This window comes from Bemisia tabaci, chromosome 2 (genome assembly GCF_918797505.1).
Source record: "Bemisia tabaci chromosome 2, PGI_BMITA_v3".
Taxonomy (NCBI): domain Eukaryota; kingdom Metazoa; phylum Arthropoda; class Insecta; order Hemiptera; family Aleyrodidae; genus Bemisia; species Bemisia tabaci.
This window is the reverse complement of record NC_092794.1, coordinates 65,108,054-65,124,245: the sequence shown is the minus strand read 5'-3', so window position 1 is coordinate 65,124,245 and position 16,192 is coordinate 65,108,054. Positions and strand designations below refer to the sequence as shown.

The 16,192-nt window shown below is 40.3% G+C and overlaps 1 protein-coding gene across 2 annotated transcripts in view; it reads right to left on the bottom strand.

The window, feature by feature from the left end:
* Window positions 1–16,192, bottom strand: part of LOC109042108 (uncharacterized) — a 155,923-nt gene that overhangs the window by 41,554 nt on the left and 98,177 nt on the right. The gene's annotated exons all lie outside the window — the stretch shown is intronic.

Below are 16,192 nucleotides of genomic sequence, written 5' to 3'. Positions count from 1 at the left end.
CTCACCCCGACGCGAGGTTTTGAACACAATTTACTTATCTATTTTATTTACTTTCTCATCACACTCAACGTGTGTCAACGTTCTTCCCCTTCTCAAATGTTATCTACCGGCAGTCGTTTAAAAATACTACGCTCTAAAGAAGCCTCACAAGTCATTATACAACGTTATTTAGATAAAGTGGAAACTCTCCGTTCCTCTGTCCTCGTTTTCTCTATCAAGAATTGTGCAATTATTCTATAAAAAGGTACAACTTTAATCGATGCAAAAACAGACTCAGACTCATTAGCAGATTTTGTTGCCACTTTTTGACGATTCTCACAGCTTTTTCTCTTTCAACCCTTAGATACCCAAGCCGGGTTTAAATTGGCCTGAGGCTGCCTAAAACCAAGTATTCCGCGGGTTGCTTGGGAAAATACTTATACGAGCTATAGACATAGGTCTAAAAATACATCCTACAAATAACACTGGAAAAAAAAAAAAAATCACATTTGATCTAGAGTCCAGACTCTTGAAAACATTGACAAGAAGAAAGACTCTTGATTCAATCAGATTTAAGCTTAAATCGAAAGGAAATCCGCTCAAATTAAGAGGCTTGGTTCTTGATTTAAGCTTAAATCTGATTGAATCAAGAGTATTTTTTCTTGTCGTTGTTTTTAAGAGTCTGGACTCTAGATCCAATGTGTTTTTTTTCTCAGTGAATCAGACCTCAAATTGAAAAATTAAGAGACAAAAATCGAGTCTCATCACAAGATAGGAAAGGCGTAGTCGGGCCTAGTTGTTAAACTTTTCTCCCGAATCTGAGCGACACGTTGTTGGCAGCCTAACGCGGAGCAACGCGAATTCACGTCTCGCGCCATCGCGCCTTCAATTTTGCAGATATGCAACACGGACATCCATCAAGCACGAATAGTTGTATCTCTGCGCCGCGCCGCCATCACCGCACCCGTCCTTTCCTTCGCTCTATTTCCATGTTGTGTCCAGCTCCGTTTGTCTTATTTGTATTGATGCTTCAAGGGCTATGTAAGCAACACACACTGCGCTGTTATCGACGCGCAAGGAGGTGTCTCTTATTTTTTGAATTTGAGAAAATTTAAAAGTAAGTTTGCTCGGGTATTTGAAAAAAAGTTCTTTTTTGTTTATCGTCATTGTCATAGCGCCGCTGGTCATCTGGACTACATTTGGCAAACAGGAATTTCCATTTCTGTCTCATTTAAGAAACAATATATGTACCATAAGTTCCGCTGTGTAGATAGGCTATTTATGAGCCAGAAATAATGGTTCCTTTTTTGCAAATGTAGTTCATCCGACCAACGCACGTCTATAAAATAAAGTAGCCGGCTCGGCAAAGGGTGTTTACTTCAACCCAAAATTCTGAGTTGAATGTTGGTACGGTATATTAGCATTGGACTTTGTTTTAGATAGAGTACGCATGATTAAAATGTCCAGGCATTTAAGATGAACTGGCGAAAATCACGCAGTATGATGTACGCGATTCGTTAGAGACTAAAAGCGCCTATAGTTTCCAATAGCTAACACGCACACCAACAATTCTCATCAAAGAATACGGAGCAGTACCTAATTGGTTGTAAAATATCAAAGAAAATATCATGAAGAAATTACTTTTGCGATTGTTTCATACACCACGAAGATGAAAAAAACCCCGCTTAGTCGTGTAATGAGGTACTTATCTAAAGTCTCATTTTAAATGTCCGGCTATTCTCTCCTCTTTTCTCCTTTTTTTTGCAAGGAATATAAAGAATTCAGAGGGGCAGATCGGGGTTATGACATTAACCTGGCGTGAAAGTTACCAAGTTTGAGAAGTGTACGCGGGACGGAAGCGGAAATGACACCAGGCGACAACGAGCTCGCAGCGCTATCTCGCGGCGGGGAAGGGAAGGGGCCCTTTCCCTCTCCTCAATCGAACTCGAAAGGTTGCCGGGAGGAACAAAAACGTCATTCATTTGTTATTCAATTTGAATTTATCTACTTAAAACGGAAAGTCTAAGTCACCGATGGATGAATTTGTATGCAAAGCCGGTATCTTTTCTAAACCTCCCCCTGCTCGTCCCTTACCTTCCTTTTGTTGCCTTGTCTGGTAGCCTCATTCTTTCTCCTTCACTTGAAATGTTACTCTGAGTTATATCCTTTGAAGTCTCCTTCAACCATTTTTAAACATTTACGGATAATTTACTGTGTTTTGTGAGTCAGTCGTTAAACTTTTTAAATCGTTTCCCTCTTGATTCTCGATAGCGGGTTAAAATCATAATCGAACAATTTTTTCCTTTTTTATTTTGGTGCCTGTCACACTGTCACACAAGATAGCGCTATGATTTCTAAAAAATACCCAGATCCCTAGAAACGCCAAAAAAACAAATTGAAAAAATTTGGAACAAATGTAGAGGAGAATACTGAAACCGGAAGAAATTAGGCGAGGGCGATTTAAAACAAACTATACCTCGAGCAAAGAACTAGAGAATGGTCTCATGCTTACTTCCTTAGTATTTTAATACAAGAAACTTTCCAGCCTTCCCTAAAAAAAGTAGCGCACATGAAAATTCTTCTATAAAAAATGTTATCAAGATTAGGTCTGCGCTCGCTTTGAATCGCTTTTAATTGACACACATAGCAAACTCTGTTTTTCTTACTCATTTGATGAATTTAGAAAGTTGCAAAGAAACAACGCGCATTTCCCGGGTCGCCTACAAAACCTAACATGGATACTTCACGCATTGCGCAATGCGTGAAGTATCCCTGTTAGGTTTGCTAGGCGCCATTGCCGTCGCTCGCATCCGACGTTGCTATTAGCTCAGCGCCTTCATTTTTCCACTTTTAACAGCATCATGATATTTGAAAACCTGTCTTTGCATCACTCTGTATTCCGGATTATGTTCGATTTCTTAGAACACCAAATCCTCTTGAAAGCTTCAGAAATATATTTGAAAGACAGAAAATTCAGTGAACAAGATTGTAATTTGAATTATAAATTATACTCACAGAAAGTTTTTATTTCTCACTTAATGAATTTAAAAGTTTCGTTACATCCACGTATTCTTGTAAAATTTCGACGGGGAAATGCGTATCAATGATGGCCAAAAAGTAAAACCACTTATCTACGTATGCGACGTTGCAGCGACTTCCTGCTATACATTATTTTTTTTAGACTTATCTATCTAAGATATGATGACTTAACTAACTAAGACATAAAGACTTAACTATTCAAGATACAAAGACTCAACTACACTTAAAAAAAAAAAAAAAACTCCAGTCGTGGAAGCCGTACTTACGGGCCACATAGACATACGTTCACGTTCTGGGCTCAGAGGCCGAAAGTTCCGGGCTCAGTACCCAGAGAAATCGAAGCTACGGCTCCAGCACCCGGAAGTTTATGTCTCTGAACCCGGATCGGACAGTATGTCTATGTAGCCCGTAACATATTTCCAGTGTAGCCGTGTCTTTTGTGTGCAACAGCTCCACTGACGACGAATCTTAATTTGGTACGTCCTTCCGTTCACTGTGACAGTGCGTTCCGATTCGAGAGAGTCATAAAAGAATTTCCCGTATCTGCGCTTAAAGTTAAACCCGAAAGTTTATGTCTCTGAACCCGGATCGGACAGTATGTCTATATAGGTTGTAACTTTTCAGTGTAGCCGCGTAGAGAAAAAAGGAGGTGTGTGCATCCCGGGCATCTTGGATTTTTTTGATGACGTAGGTCGGTACGGACGAGTTTTCTCATCGATTTTCTTGGAAATGGTGTAGTTTATAGATAAAAAAATATATTCTATATAAAGTGTTTGAAATTGTATCATAAGTTGATTTAAGCAAAAAAATCGGACGTTATGGTCCGTTTATCATACATTGAATTCCGGATTTTGCTGGTCAGGTTGTACCGATTTACGTCACAGGGTAAACAATCCTCAAGATGCAAACACCAACCTCCTTTTTTTTCACACTGGTGTACACTGGAATAAAAAACACATTGGATCTAGAGTCCAGACTCTTGAAAACATTCGACAAGAAAAAATACGCTTGATTCAATCGGATTTTTGCTTAAATCAAGAACCAATGCGCTCTAATTTGAGCCGATTTCGTTCTTGATTTAAGCTTAAATCTGATTGAATCAAGAGTATTTTTTCTTGTCAATGTTTTCAAGAGTCTGGACTCTCGATCCAATGTGTTTTTTTTTCCAGTGCAGGGTAAACATCTTCAAGATGCAACACCAATCCTCCTTTTTTTCTCTACGATTGCAGCCGTGTCTTTTGTGCGCAACAGTTCCACTTCCGTCGAATCTTAATTTGGACGTCCTTCCGTTTTTTTCACAATGGCAGTCCGTTCCGTTCCGAGAGAGTCATGAAAGAATTTCCCGGATCCTTGCTCAAGTTCCGGGAAACTTTCTCGGCGGCTGGTTGACTCAATAGCAAGATGAGTTAAGTTCCTTGTCGTGGAGTATTCGGGAGGAGAGCGGGAAAGAGAATGGGAAAAATATCCCACCTTGAAGTTACCTATTCGCGAGGAGTTGATCAAAGCGCTTCATTCTGTTGGAGGGTAGTTTGAAGGAGTCGCGGAAGAAGAAGGCGGCGGCGGAACGGGTGTGCTCGGCTGCATGCTAAATGATCGAGCGCCCTCCGAATCGATGCGTTTCATTTTACTTTGAAGTCCCTCTTGAGCCGCGTCCTCCGTGCTTGGCGCTTGCTGCTTGGCGAGGGGCGATTTTTCGCGTCGCTGAAAGACTGAAACGTCGGCCGACGACGTCCGAGCGAGCGTGTCGCCCTCGTCGGTCTCGGCTTTTAACCTAATTTCAACTTGATTTCAAGTTCCCCGCCCGGCTCGCGGACTAACTTGATCTGTTCGACCGTAACTTTTACATTAATATCAAAACTTGGCCCCGAGTGGACACAATTCCAAAGTGTTTGCTTTGATGAGAATACCTCCGCCGGCGGAGTTATAAGATTTATTTCAGCCGGGCTGCCAACGGGCTCTTCCAGTTTTACCTAACATTTGATCCACATTTCAAGCGTATTTTCGTTGATGACCGATCGAACCGCACTGGAAAAAAAAAACACATTGGATCTAGAGTCCAGACTCTTGAAAACATTGACAAGAAAAAATACTCTTGATTCAATCAGATTTTAGCTTAAATCAAAAGGAAATCCGCTCGAATTAAGAAGCTTGGTTCTTGATTTAAGCTTAAATCTGATTGAATCAAGAGTATTTTTTCTTGTCGATGTTTTTGAGTCTGGACTCTAGATCCAATGTGTTTTTTTTTCCAGTGAATCAGACCTTAAATTGAAAAATTAAGAGACAAAAATCGAGTCTCATCACAATATAGGAAAGACGTAGTCGGGCCTAGTTGTTAAACTTTTCTCCCGAATCTGAGCGACACGTTGTTGGCAGCTTAGCGCGGAGCAATGCGAATTCACGCCTCGCGCCATCGCGCCTTCAATTTTGCAGATATGCAACACATACATCCATCAAGCACGAATAGTTGTATCTCTGCGCCGCGCCGCCATCACCGCACCGGTCCTTTCCTTTGCTCTAGGAGACACCTACTCAGTGCCACTGGGTGTCCATTCCTTTTTTGGAAAAATTCCGATTTTTTCTAATTCTAACTTTGTTTGATCTATTAATTCCTAATGACTTATCTTACGCTGTGTCGCTCCCAGTTTCGGCTCAGTCCATGCGTAAGGTTAGCTCGACTCCAATCCTTTCCCCAAAAAGTAACGTAAAAACCTGAAAAAATATTTTATTGCAAAAATGTTTATTTCTCTCAAAGTCTCTTAGCTCAGTCAAGCTCAGGCCCCCACCCCTAAAAGACTTCTCATAAGCTCCTTAAAGGGGAAGAAGTCTGACCGTTTGGGTTCTTACGAAAGGCTCCTTTATCCCCAAATAAATTTCACGTAGGACACATACAGTTAAAACAATTATCTCTGACCCAATCAGGTCTATTGGCAATCTTCAAAGCACCAAAATTCGCTGCATTTAACAAAATAGAGGCTCACCCTACTGAAAATCTTTGCCTCGGTCAGTATATTCAGGTGACATCGTGCTGTTAGGCCTTGTCCACACGAGCGCGGTTCGCGGAACCTATTCCGAGGAACTTGTTCCCGGAACAAATTTTAGCTGAGCTAAAAACTAGTTCCTCCAAAACCCGGAACTTCCCCCATACTCCGAGCTTCTATATATGTTTCTTTTTATGTGAATTTGTTTGTTTTTGTTATTTACGTCCTTTACATGTCTTGACATTTATATTTGTTACTTTGGCGGCCGTAATTATCTATTATTTTGCGATAATTGTATAGTTTTATTGAAGTTCCGGTTCCAGTTCGGGCGAACTCGTGTGGACAGCATGCCTCGTTTCAAGGAATAAGTTCCGCGAACTGCGCTCGTGTGGACAGGGCTTTTAGAGTGAATTAACGAGGCCCATGGATTCGGCAACGGTGTGTAAGAGAATGTTTGCTCAAAATTATATTACTTGTTTGCATTCTGGGGGCGAGGAGGGGGGGGGGGGTCACAGAGGAAGCGGAGAGCAGGGGCTTTGGGTTGGCTGGCACAAAATAATAACTGTGAAAAGTTGTAATTAAGCCAGGTCTCTGGGTCGGCTTCACGGCACCTCTCGAAGGACGGCTCCGAAATTATCAGCCCCAGAAGTTCTGATCCCTCGTTCCAGCCTCCAGTTTTCGGCGCAGCGCAACTCCGCACAGTGGACGAGTCTAGCCACGGACAGCATCGACGGTGAAACTTAGAAAATGCAAGGCACACTGAAAAAAAATCTCGGTGTATTCTACTAAGAAAAGGGTAAAACTACCAAGAATTTAGGGTTCTATTTGATCCCAGTTTTTTCTCGGTAAAATTACCATTTATGGAATTGGTAATTGTACCGAGAAATCTCGGTAAAATTATTGAACTTTCTCGGTAATTTTACTGGACCTTGGTGAAAACGCCAATATTTTTTATCGACTGTGGTAGAATTGCCGAGATAAAATGGCAAAGTTACCGGGAATTGATTACCAATAAAAGTGGTATTCTTACCTGAAAAAACAGTAAAAATACCGGTTCTTAGGTAAGCTTACCAGTCTGTCTTGGTAAAATTACCAATAATTGGTAAAAAAAGTGAGATGGTAAAGGTACCAACGGACCTTGGTAAAAACGCCGAGAATTTTTTTTCAGTGCAACCCCTAACAAGGGTGAGAAACGAAACACTGAGCGTATGTTTTCTCATCAAAATGCCCCGCAAAACCCGTCGAAGGTATTCAAAAATAGCAAAATCAACTCTCAAGTGAGGAGCTTTGAGGATAAGGCGCATTGGGGCAGTTTCAGAAAAAATTGAGATACTGATAATTTCAACTAAAACGTAGTATTTAAATATATTCTGTGAATAATTCGCTGCTAAAATTCAATTTTTATGCAACATAAATGAGTTTGGACTCTCTCTCTGCCACATGGCTCCGTATAATTTTGAAAATTAAAAAAAAAAAAACATTTCTTGAGATAGCAAAAACTGAATTTACGCGCCTTGTCCTTCACTTCCTCAGTGAGATATTGACGCAGACAAAACTCGTTATTTTCTAATTTATGAATTGAATTTGGAAAGTTTTAATACGTCCATTGTATTCTACATAAAATGTAGATAAGGTCACGTGGCGGCTCTTAATTTTGCACACAGTCTACGATAGTAATCTATTGCCGGGTCTCTAATGTCCGTTCGTCCTACATTTTTTTAAAGAACACTACTTTTCATATTTGTGCGAAATATTAAAAGAAAAACATTCTTTAGAGGATAAAAAAATTACACAATAAAGCGGAAGACTGATAATAATCAGACATGTTTTGAAAAATTAAAATATGACAGTAAGTATGTGACGTTGCAAACCCTGATTAAAAGTCTCGTCGTTTCACCGTCGATAGATTCTAGAGACATCGCATTAATACCTTCACAACAGTGGCGCGGCGTGCTTTGCGATACATCGATTGATACGCCATTTAAATCTATGGAAAAGGATCGATGAACAGGGTGTTCGTAACGGTAAACGAACCTTACTAATCGATTCTTTGCCATAGCTTCAAATTGGGAAATATCGATATATCGCAAAGCACTCCACGCCACTGCTTCACAATGAATAAACTATCTACAGAGGTCAACACTCATGAAATTCTGAGCGTGCATGAGTTCTGAGGCAGAATAGCTTAATGTTGCTTGATTGTCAAGTAATTTTCCACAAAATTTTACTTAAGGTGATTCGATGGACGCCATATTTTGTGTCAGAAAGGCATGCGATATATCGCATCAATTGGCTCCATTTTCTCAGCTACTCGTCATTTTTCTCCAATTTTGAGATCGCAATTCTGTTGTCAGGAGACTAAAGCACTCACTTACCAATTTTAACAAACAAATTTCAACGTAATAAAGGCGTGGTTTTTTTAGAGAGAAAATATCGCATTCGATGCAGTTATTGAATCATGCACTCGAATGCGATATTTTCTCTCTAAAAAAACCACGCCTTTATTACGTTGAATTTATTTGTTAAAATTGGTAAGTGAGTGCTTTAGTCTCCTGACAATAGAATTGCGATCTCAAAATTTGCGAAAAATGACGAGTAGCTGAAAAAATGGAACCAATTGATGCGATATATCGTATGCCGTTCTGACACAAAATATGGCGTCCATCGAATCACCTTAAGATGAATGAACGGTTGCATTGACAATCCTTGACTTTCGGGAGCTCTTTATGTGATCGCACATATTTTAAATTTCGTTAACTGTGCGAGTCCTGTCCCTCAATGCCTTTCGGTGCTTCATCTTAATGCGCTTAATAAAACATTCATCCTCGCCAACGCAGCCTATACGAAGCGCGCCCTTTCTCACCTGCGACACCCTGTGATTTTCACCCTACGATGTGATTTCAACCGCTAAACCCTTCGCATGACTTTTAACTACGCGCCATATCCATCTTCCTCTGATCATATTCCCATCCCTGCATCATACATTACCAACACATATTTCTTTCAGAAGTTTTAACCGAAAATATGACTGAGGAAACTTTCATTCTGAGGATTATTTTCACCATCAGAAAATAATCATCCATCCAAAAAATTGTATCTCGGAGCATCCTTGTTTGCCAACTTCCTTATTTTCGACAGAACTTATTTGCCAGGGCATTCAAATCTTATCAATCCTCGAAAGAGGCATTATGTCAGATTATCTTCGTTCAAGCGCCTAAGAAGTATTGTATGAAATAATAAGTTTTATGAAATAGTATTCACGAAAACTCATTTTCATTGCGCTTTGGGTTAGAAAAATTTCCACTCTGCGTTTTCAAGTTTCTTGTTTTCCCACGGAGCTTTAGGTTCAGACCGCACGCTCAATGATACTACTATGATTTTTGGTATTTTTATTCAAAGTTCACATCCATTATTAAGAGTGAAATTCGGATCATCGGTGAATTTGAAAGGAATATCAAGACCAGCGTATCTGTTCGAATGAAAATTGTGCTCGAATGAGCTTTTTCCCTCTGTTTTGGGATTTCCAGTTTTCTGAATTTTAACGCACGTTGGTTACATTTCCAACTTACTGTGCATACTGCCATACTAAGGAAAAAACCGTATGAGCCTTCAGACGTTGCCAAGTTTCCTCCGAGAAACCCCGATATTACTGGAAAAATTATGAATATTATTTTCCAAACTTTTCAGACAATTTTGTAGGCAATTTAATCTAAAATATCTGAAAATGTCATGATAAAATATGCATAAATGTTGTCAAAAATACATGTTATATCAAGGGAAATCTGGCAACTCTTGGATATTCATATGGCGTTTTTCCTTAGGAAGGTAGTATACGACTAGCGCGTCTACCGCAATCAGTTTGTAACTTATAAATCTGATTGAGGCCTGTATCATCATGAGGTCTCATTATTTGTATCCTCACAACACTGGAAAAAAAACACATTGGATCTAGAGTCCAGACTCTTAAAAACATCGACAAGAAAAAGTACTCTTGATTCAATCGGATTTTTGCTTAAATTAAGAACCAAGCCTCTTAATTTGAGCGGATTTCCTTTTGATTTAAGCTTAAATCCGATTGAATCAAGAGTATTTTTTCTTAACAATTTTTTCAAGAGTCTGGAATCTAGATCCAATGTTTTTTTTCCAGTGAACGATCAAATCCCAAAGTTTCCCGGAAAGGGAATAGAAATATATTTCTTTTGGAGGCTCTCTGATCTGACATTTACACAAACCTTTTATAGCTGGAACCAAATTATTTTTCGAATGGCTGCCATTTGACTACAAAAATCCGGGAGTTTCGCATTAAAATCTGGCACATCCAGACAGTGCCCGCGGAGGCTGAGTGTCCCCTCAACGAGTTTCCCCCGACGAAGTTTGTGAGAGAGGGAAAGATCTGACGGCACAAGGGGAAAGGGATTCCCTCGTCATAAAAGGAGTGTAATTGCTTCCTGCCGTGTGCAATTAAGTTTCTCGAATGAATCGGAAAGAACAGGGGCATTTTCGGCACGGGTGAATGAATCCAAGTGGATAATTCAAGGTAACGTCCGACTGACGTCCGGGAGATCGGAAAAATTAATAGAGCGAAAATAAAGCAACATTGTGGCTTTCGCCGATAACACGCTATAGAAAACAAGCTGGAAGCAGCCATCTACTGAATAATCTCTTTCAGAGGCAAGCAAGTAGCTTGAGAAGGTAATAGTTAATAATCTGATGGGCAAGGAAAGTATTTAAAAATGTACACCTTCGCTTGAAAAAAAGGGCCGCCCTTTAAAATTTGTCCCCGCCTAAAAATTGACTATACCCTCAGAACAGAAATGAGCGATACAACTTTCAAAATTCACAAAATTGTCAAATTTCGTTGAACCTACTTGTTTTACTTAGAACTGTCTCGATGCTCCTTCATTTCCTTGAAAAATGACGTAATTTTTAAATTCAAATAAAGAGGGCTGTAAAAATTTTTCCATCGAGAAGATTTACCAGATTATACAATTCTTTTGTTGGAATCACACGCTGAATTTGGTAGCTGAATATGGGAGTGAACAGTCAACAAATTCAAGTTCCTTTATCCAGATTTGTATCGAATATATCAGATTAGTTCAAACAAACTGATTACTGCTGAGCTCCAATCCTCACCGGACCGATGACCACCACATTCGGCTCCCCAGCGGGCGATGCCGGCATTTATCAAATTCCTCATGATTATTTGATTAATTTCCTCCGATGGGAATCAGACGATTACGTGGAGTCGCCGTCGTCTTGTTTGTTCGCTTACGGCCGTAACGATTATACACGGAGAAGAAAACTTCGTGCATGGGACCCGCAGTTGAGGTCATATGGATCTCTGAAGTTTTCGGATCACGTATCTAAAAACTTGAGGTCCAGCTGCCGAAGTTCGGGTCAGTCATCTGAAGTACTTCGATGTATACCGAAGGGTTCGGGTCGCACATCTGAATTACTCCGGTACATACCGAAGTGCCTCGATGTCTGACCTGAACTTCGGCAGCTCGACCTCAAGTTTTCAGATACGTGATCAGAAAACTTCAGAGATCCATATGACCTCAACTTCGGGTCCCATGCACGAAGTTTTTTTCTCCGTGCAATATCGTCATCTTCCGGCCAAATTATCACAAGCACCATGCGACGTTTAAGAATTTCCGCCGCCATTTTATTTTTTTTTTTTTTACAGAGAAATTGTTCAACGGAGCTGTCCGAAAATTTCACCGAATTTACTTCATGCTGCCGATAAAGTTCGGTAAAATTTTCAAACCGATTTAACCAACAATTTCTCTGGATAAAAATAAGATGACGGCGGAAATTTTGAAACGACGCGTGGTGCTTTGATATTATGGCAGGAAGGTGACGATATCAGCCTATTTTTCGCGACCAATGAGGGAGCGGATCACAAATGACCATACTCTCCCTACAGTCAATAGAGGCGCGAACGCACGTTTGAGAGCACCTTGTAGCTGGAAAAGTAATTTCGACAATAATAAGCAAAGACAAGAGACAGCCTCGCGCTGAGGGGCTGAGGTCGACCGCGATGCCCCCTCCCCACACCCCCTCCCTTCCTCCGTCCCCCGTCCCAAGTGACACTTCCCTCGTTCAGCCACGCTCAGCCCCCCTCTCCCCCGCCCAGCCCTTGCAATACATCCCTGAGCGGCTTAAGTTCTGGAAATTTAATTTTGACCCGCTATTATGATTTATAACTCGTCTCGCTTAATATACCTACTTATTTAAAAAATCCCGCTCGCCGTGGAAATTTCAAATGCAAGAGAAATCCGGCAACAACGGCGAAAATAAACTATGCGCATTTAAAGGAATCCCTGAGACCTTTTTATTTATAATTCTATTTCTTTTTTACGTAGAGATTAAGGCCAGCATTTTTGTTTCTTTTACATAATTTTAGATATATGTAATTCTGATTAGGGACCGTTCAAATAGAATGTAAACCGGTCAGGTAAGCCGTGGTTAGCGCGTCGGACTCTACGTTAGTAGATCCTCGATTCAACGTCAGGGTAGTCACACAAGGTGTTAAAATGCAAGACTTTATATACATGAAAATAGACGTATCTTATTGAAGCCAAACACGGTGCGGCCAGCGCTCAACGCGTATTGGCGCCTACAAGACTGCAAGGATACTTCATGCATTGCACACAAAATTCGACACAAGATAGCAGGAATACTTCACGCATTGCACGCATGGCGCGTAGGCGCAATGCTTGAAGTATTCCTGCAGTCTTGCAGGCGCTACCTCACGGTTAGCCCCGGCCTCACTGTGTTTGGCTATTATACTCAAGCTCGCGGAGTGAGCGTTTCCAATCCGTGATTTTGACATTTTTTTTTACAGAAATTTTAAACTAATGTTTTTGTTTTCCTGATTTGATTAATTTACCAATTTTATGTTTTTATCATATTTATGATTTAATTTGCTCGGTACTAGATGACCTGCGACGCACACGGCTTTGGTCTAGTCGTCCGTAGACGAAGAAAGAGAAGAAGCTTTTGAAATGTTTGTACACTCCGCATGGACTTTTGTCCTTTGAAATGATGATAGTTTGGAATAAATCACGTGAAATAGAAATAATTTAAAAGGAAGTATGCAGCACGCAAACCCAAAGAAAACAGTTCGTTTCAATTTAACTTATTTTTGCATATGGTAGAGTTTCCATATCCGCATTTATTTTCGGTGGCATTTTCGTGATAAGTCACTAAAATACCTATGTAACAATAAAATTTATGATAAAATAAATAAGTTGATGATTGCCCAATAAAATAACCTTTTTCTGGGAAATATTTGTTAATTTTTCAGTAACCATTACATCTCCGTATGATATTTCACGAAGTCGAGTGTTTAAACAAATTGTTTTAAAATACAGCTTCTCCGATCAATTTTTCCTAAATATATTAGTTTCTGATTACCCGCGATTTGCGATTTTCCGCGATTTTCTATTATTCGCGATTTTCGGTTTCCGCGATTTTCGATTTCCGCGATTCTTAATTTTCCGAGGTAGCTTCAGTCTTAAACACTGCGTATACTCTCCTGCAATTCTTTGTAGAACAAGTAAGTCCAAATATTATTAAACCTTTCAATCAAGAGTTGAGATTGAAAGAGATTGATAAGATAAAGAGAACGATGAACAAGAACAGGTTAAGAGGAATCCAACCGGTTGGGAGGGAAAAGAAAAGAAGAGAGAACAGCGTCCTGAAGTCCACCTCTTCTTGGAATTTTGGCATCAATGTGGCGGTCATGGTCTTGCCGTTTTGGACCCATCTTGGGCGGCAGTATAGCTGCAAGACAGAACACGGTTCTCCCTGCATCTTGGGCAGGACAACGCCATGATGCATCTCAAGAGGGCCATGAACTAACACCGGTATTAGAATCGAGGGGCTCCATACGCTCCTGCGTTTCCAAATGGCTCAGTTTCTGGTGCCACAGTAAGTTCAGCACGTGGAGGGTGGACATTCGAGCCTAGTAAGCGCCATCCGGTGTTGCTAAGATTAGGCAACTTTTTCTCTCATTTAACACGAATCTAGTGATCTAAAAATAGCAAACTAGGGGGTTTTATCACTCTGTTGAATGTCATGATTATTTGTTGACTTACTTCTTTGCTGTGGTCCGATTCTTTGCTCGTAATTTTCTTTTCTTTACACCGTGGCCATTTTGAGTACACAATCACTCATCATCAGGTGTAAAATTGTTCCCAATATAAGGCCAAAATTCGAGAAAAATCCCTCACGAGAGTCCTAGCCGTCGTCCCTCAGACGGAAGGGCGTATCTCGATTCAAAGATTCATGATGGAAGATCTTTATTTTGTCCTCGAAAAATGTATCATCACACGACTGAATCCTACGTCAATGACTTTTGAATGGGCGTATTTAATGTTTTATCGTGGAGGAGGAGCAGAGGGCGCCACTGTTTTCCGTGACGCAATGGCAACGACGTTTAAGGCGTATAAATTATTCAGGGGTCCACTCGAGTGTATCAGTGAGTCGGGTGAGTCGTCTTTGAGGGATCACGGTTGGTCAGCTAACCGTAAACCAAATTTTTTTCCCTCTCCGGCGAAGCAGGGATTTGAAACAATCCCTCCTTCCTTCTGCCTGCCTCATAGGGAGGCTAATCGGATCGGACGAATAGTCTGATTTAGTGGCTACGTCATTCGATATTCGCTTTAATCGATGGTTTCATCCGGAATAAATGGATTGGTTTGATATCGAGCAGGGCAATTCAACGGCGATACATCGATTGACGTGCCCACTAAATCAATCTATTACGCATCTTTGATCGAGTGAACGGACAGTGCTGCCGTGCTAAGGAAGAACGCCGTATGAACATTCGAGTGTTGCCAAATGTCCTCCAATGAAATGTTCATTTTTGAGGAGAGTTATTAATATTTTCTCTTAAAATTTTCAGATAATTTAGATCTAATTAGGAAGAAAATTCTTGGAAAAATTGAACGGGAAATATTCACAAGTTTTCCTGAAAATTCTTCTTTAATCGAAGGAAATTTGGCAACTGACGAAGGTTCATACGGCATTTTTCCTTAGCACGGCAGAGTGGTGTTCAGATGCCGATACACTGGCCGGGCAAACGCTAAAATGCAGTGGCGTGGCGTGCTTTGCGATATATCGATTGTTTTGCCATTTAAACCTATGGAAAAGAATCGAAAAACAGGGTGTTCGCAGCGAACGCCTTAATAATCGATTCTGCACCATAGGTTTAAATGGCAGAACAATCGATACATCGCAATTCACGCCACGCCACTGCTAGAATGTCTGCACTTATTTCAATGGAGGGCTCAGCGCAATAGTGATGTATATACTCTGATGTATGTATGATTTATTGATTTATTTATTCATAGGAAAGTTCAAACTTCCGGTGACAATGTATTTCAAAGAGTCCACGCGGTGTGCGCTCTCTAAAGAATAAAAGTAAGTTTTGGAGATCAACCTTATTTCTTAATTATGATGACGGGGGAGGGGAGGGGATGCAGGGGCGAGAGACAGAAATACTTAATTGTATTGCAACGTTGCACGGTTTTATTTACAAGTTTATTCATTTGTCCATTTAGGGCTGCAATTTTTGTGGAACATTTAATATTTTTTCCCTGGTTCTTTTAATTTAACGAAACTTTCTTGAAATTTTCGATGTAACACGTGCAGTCGTTAAGTCATGATAACAAAATAAGTTGCCACGTAAAACTTTGAAATTTTGAGGTGCCATCGCCAACTCCTCTACTGCCTGTGACATGCTAGACAACTATTTAGTAGACCTGATAATCCTTTATTTTTTCTCATCTCCTTCCATCCTCAAATTCGAGTTGTAAATGACGCACTCAGTCCGATTTTCGATCAGTCTGGCTTAACCGAGAGTAGACTGATACTTTCGGTCAATAGATCTAGGTACAGTTTTAGGTTTCTGGATGCTTCCTTTAAAATATCCTATAAATCATATGCATTGGCAATATGAAAACAAGAACTCACCTCACATTGATATGATGTTTTCATTCTCTTAATTCGGATGAATTAGTATATTGCAACATTAGCAAAAATTTGACAGTGTATGTGGAGAAAGGTGTCAGTTTATTTCAAATTCTCTCGCATGACGGGCAGCAGTAGCCTCGAAAAGAAAATTAATAACCCTCTCAAGAATGAAAGTGGAAACTTGTGTTATTTTATTCAATTTCATTCCACATTCC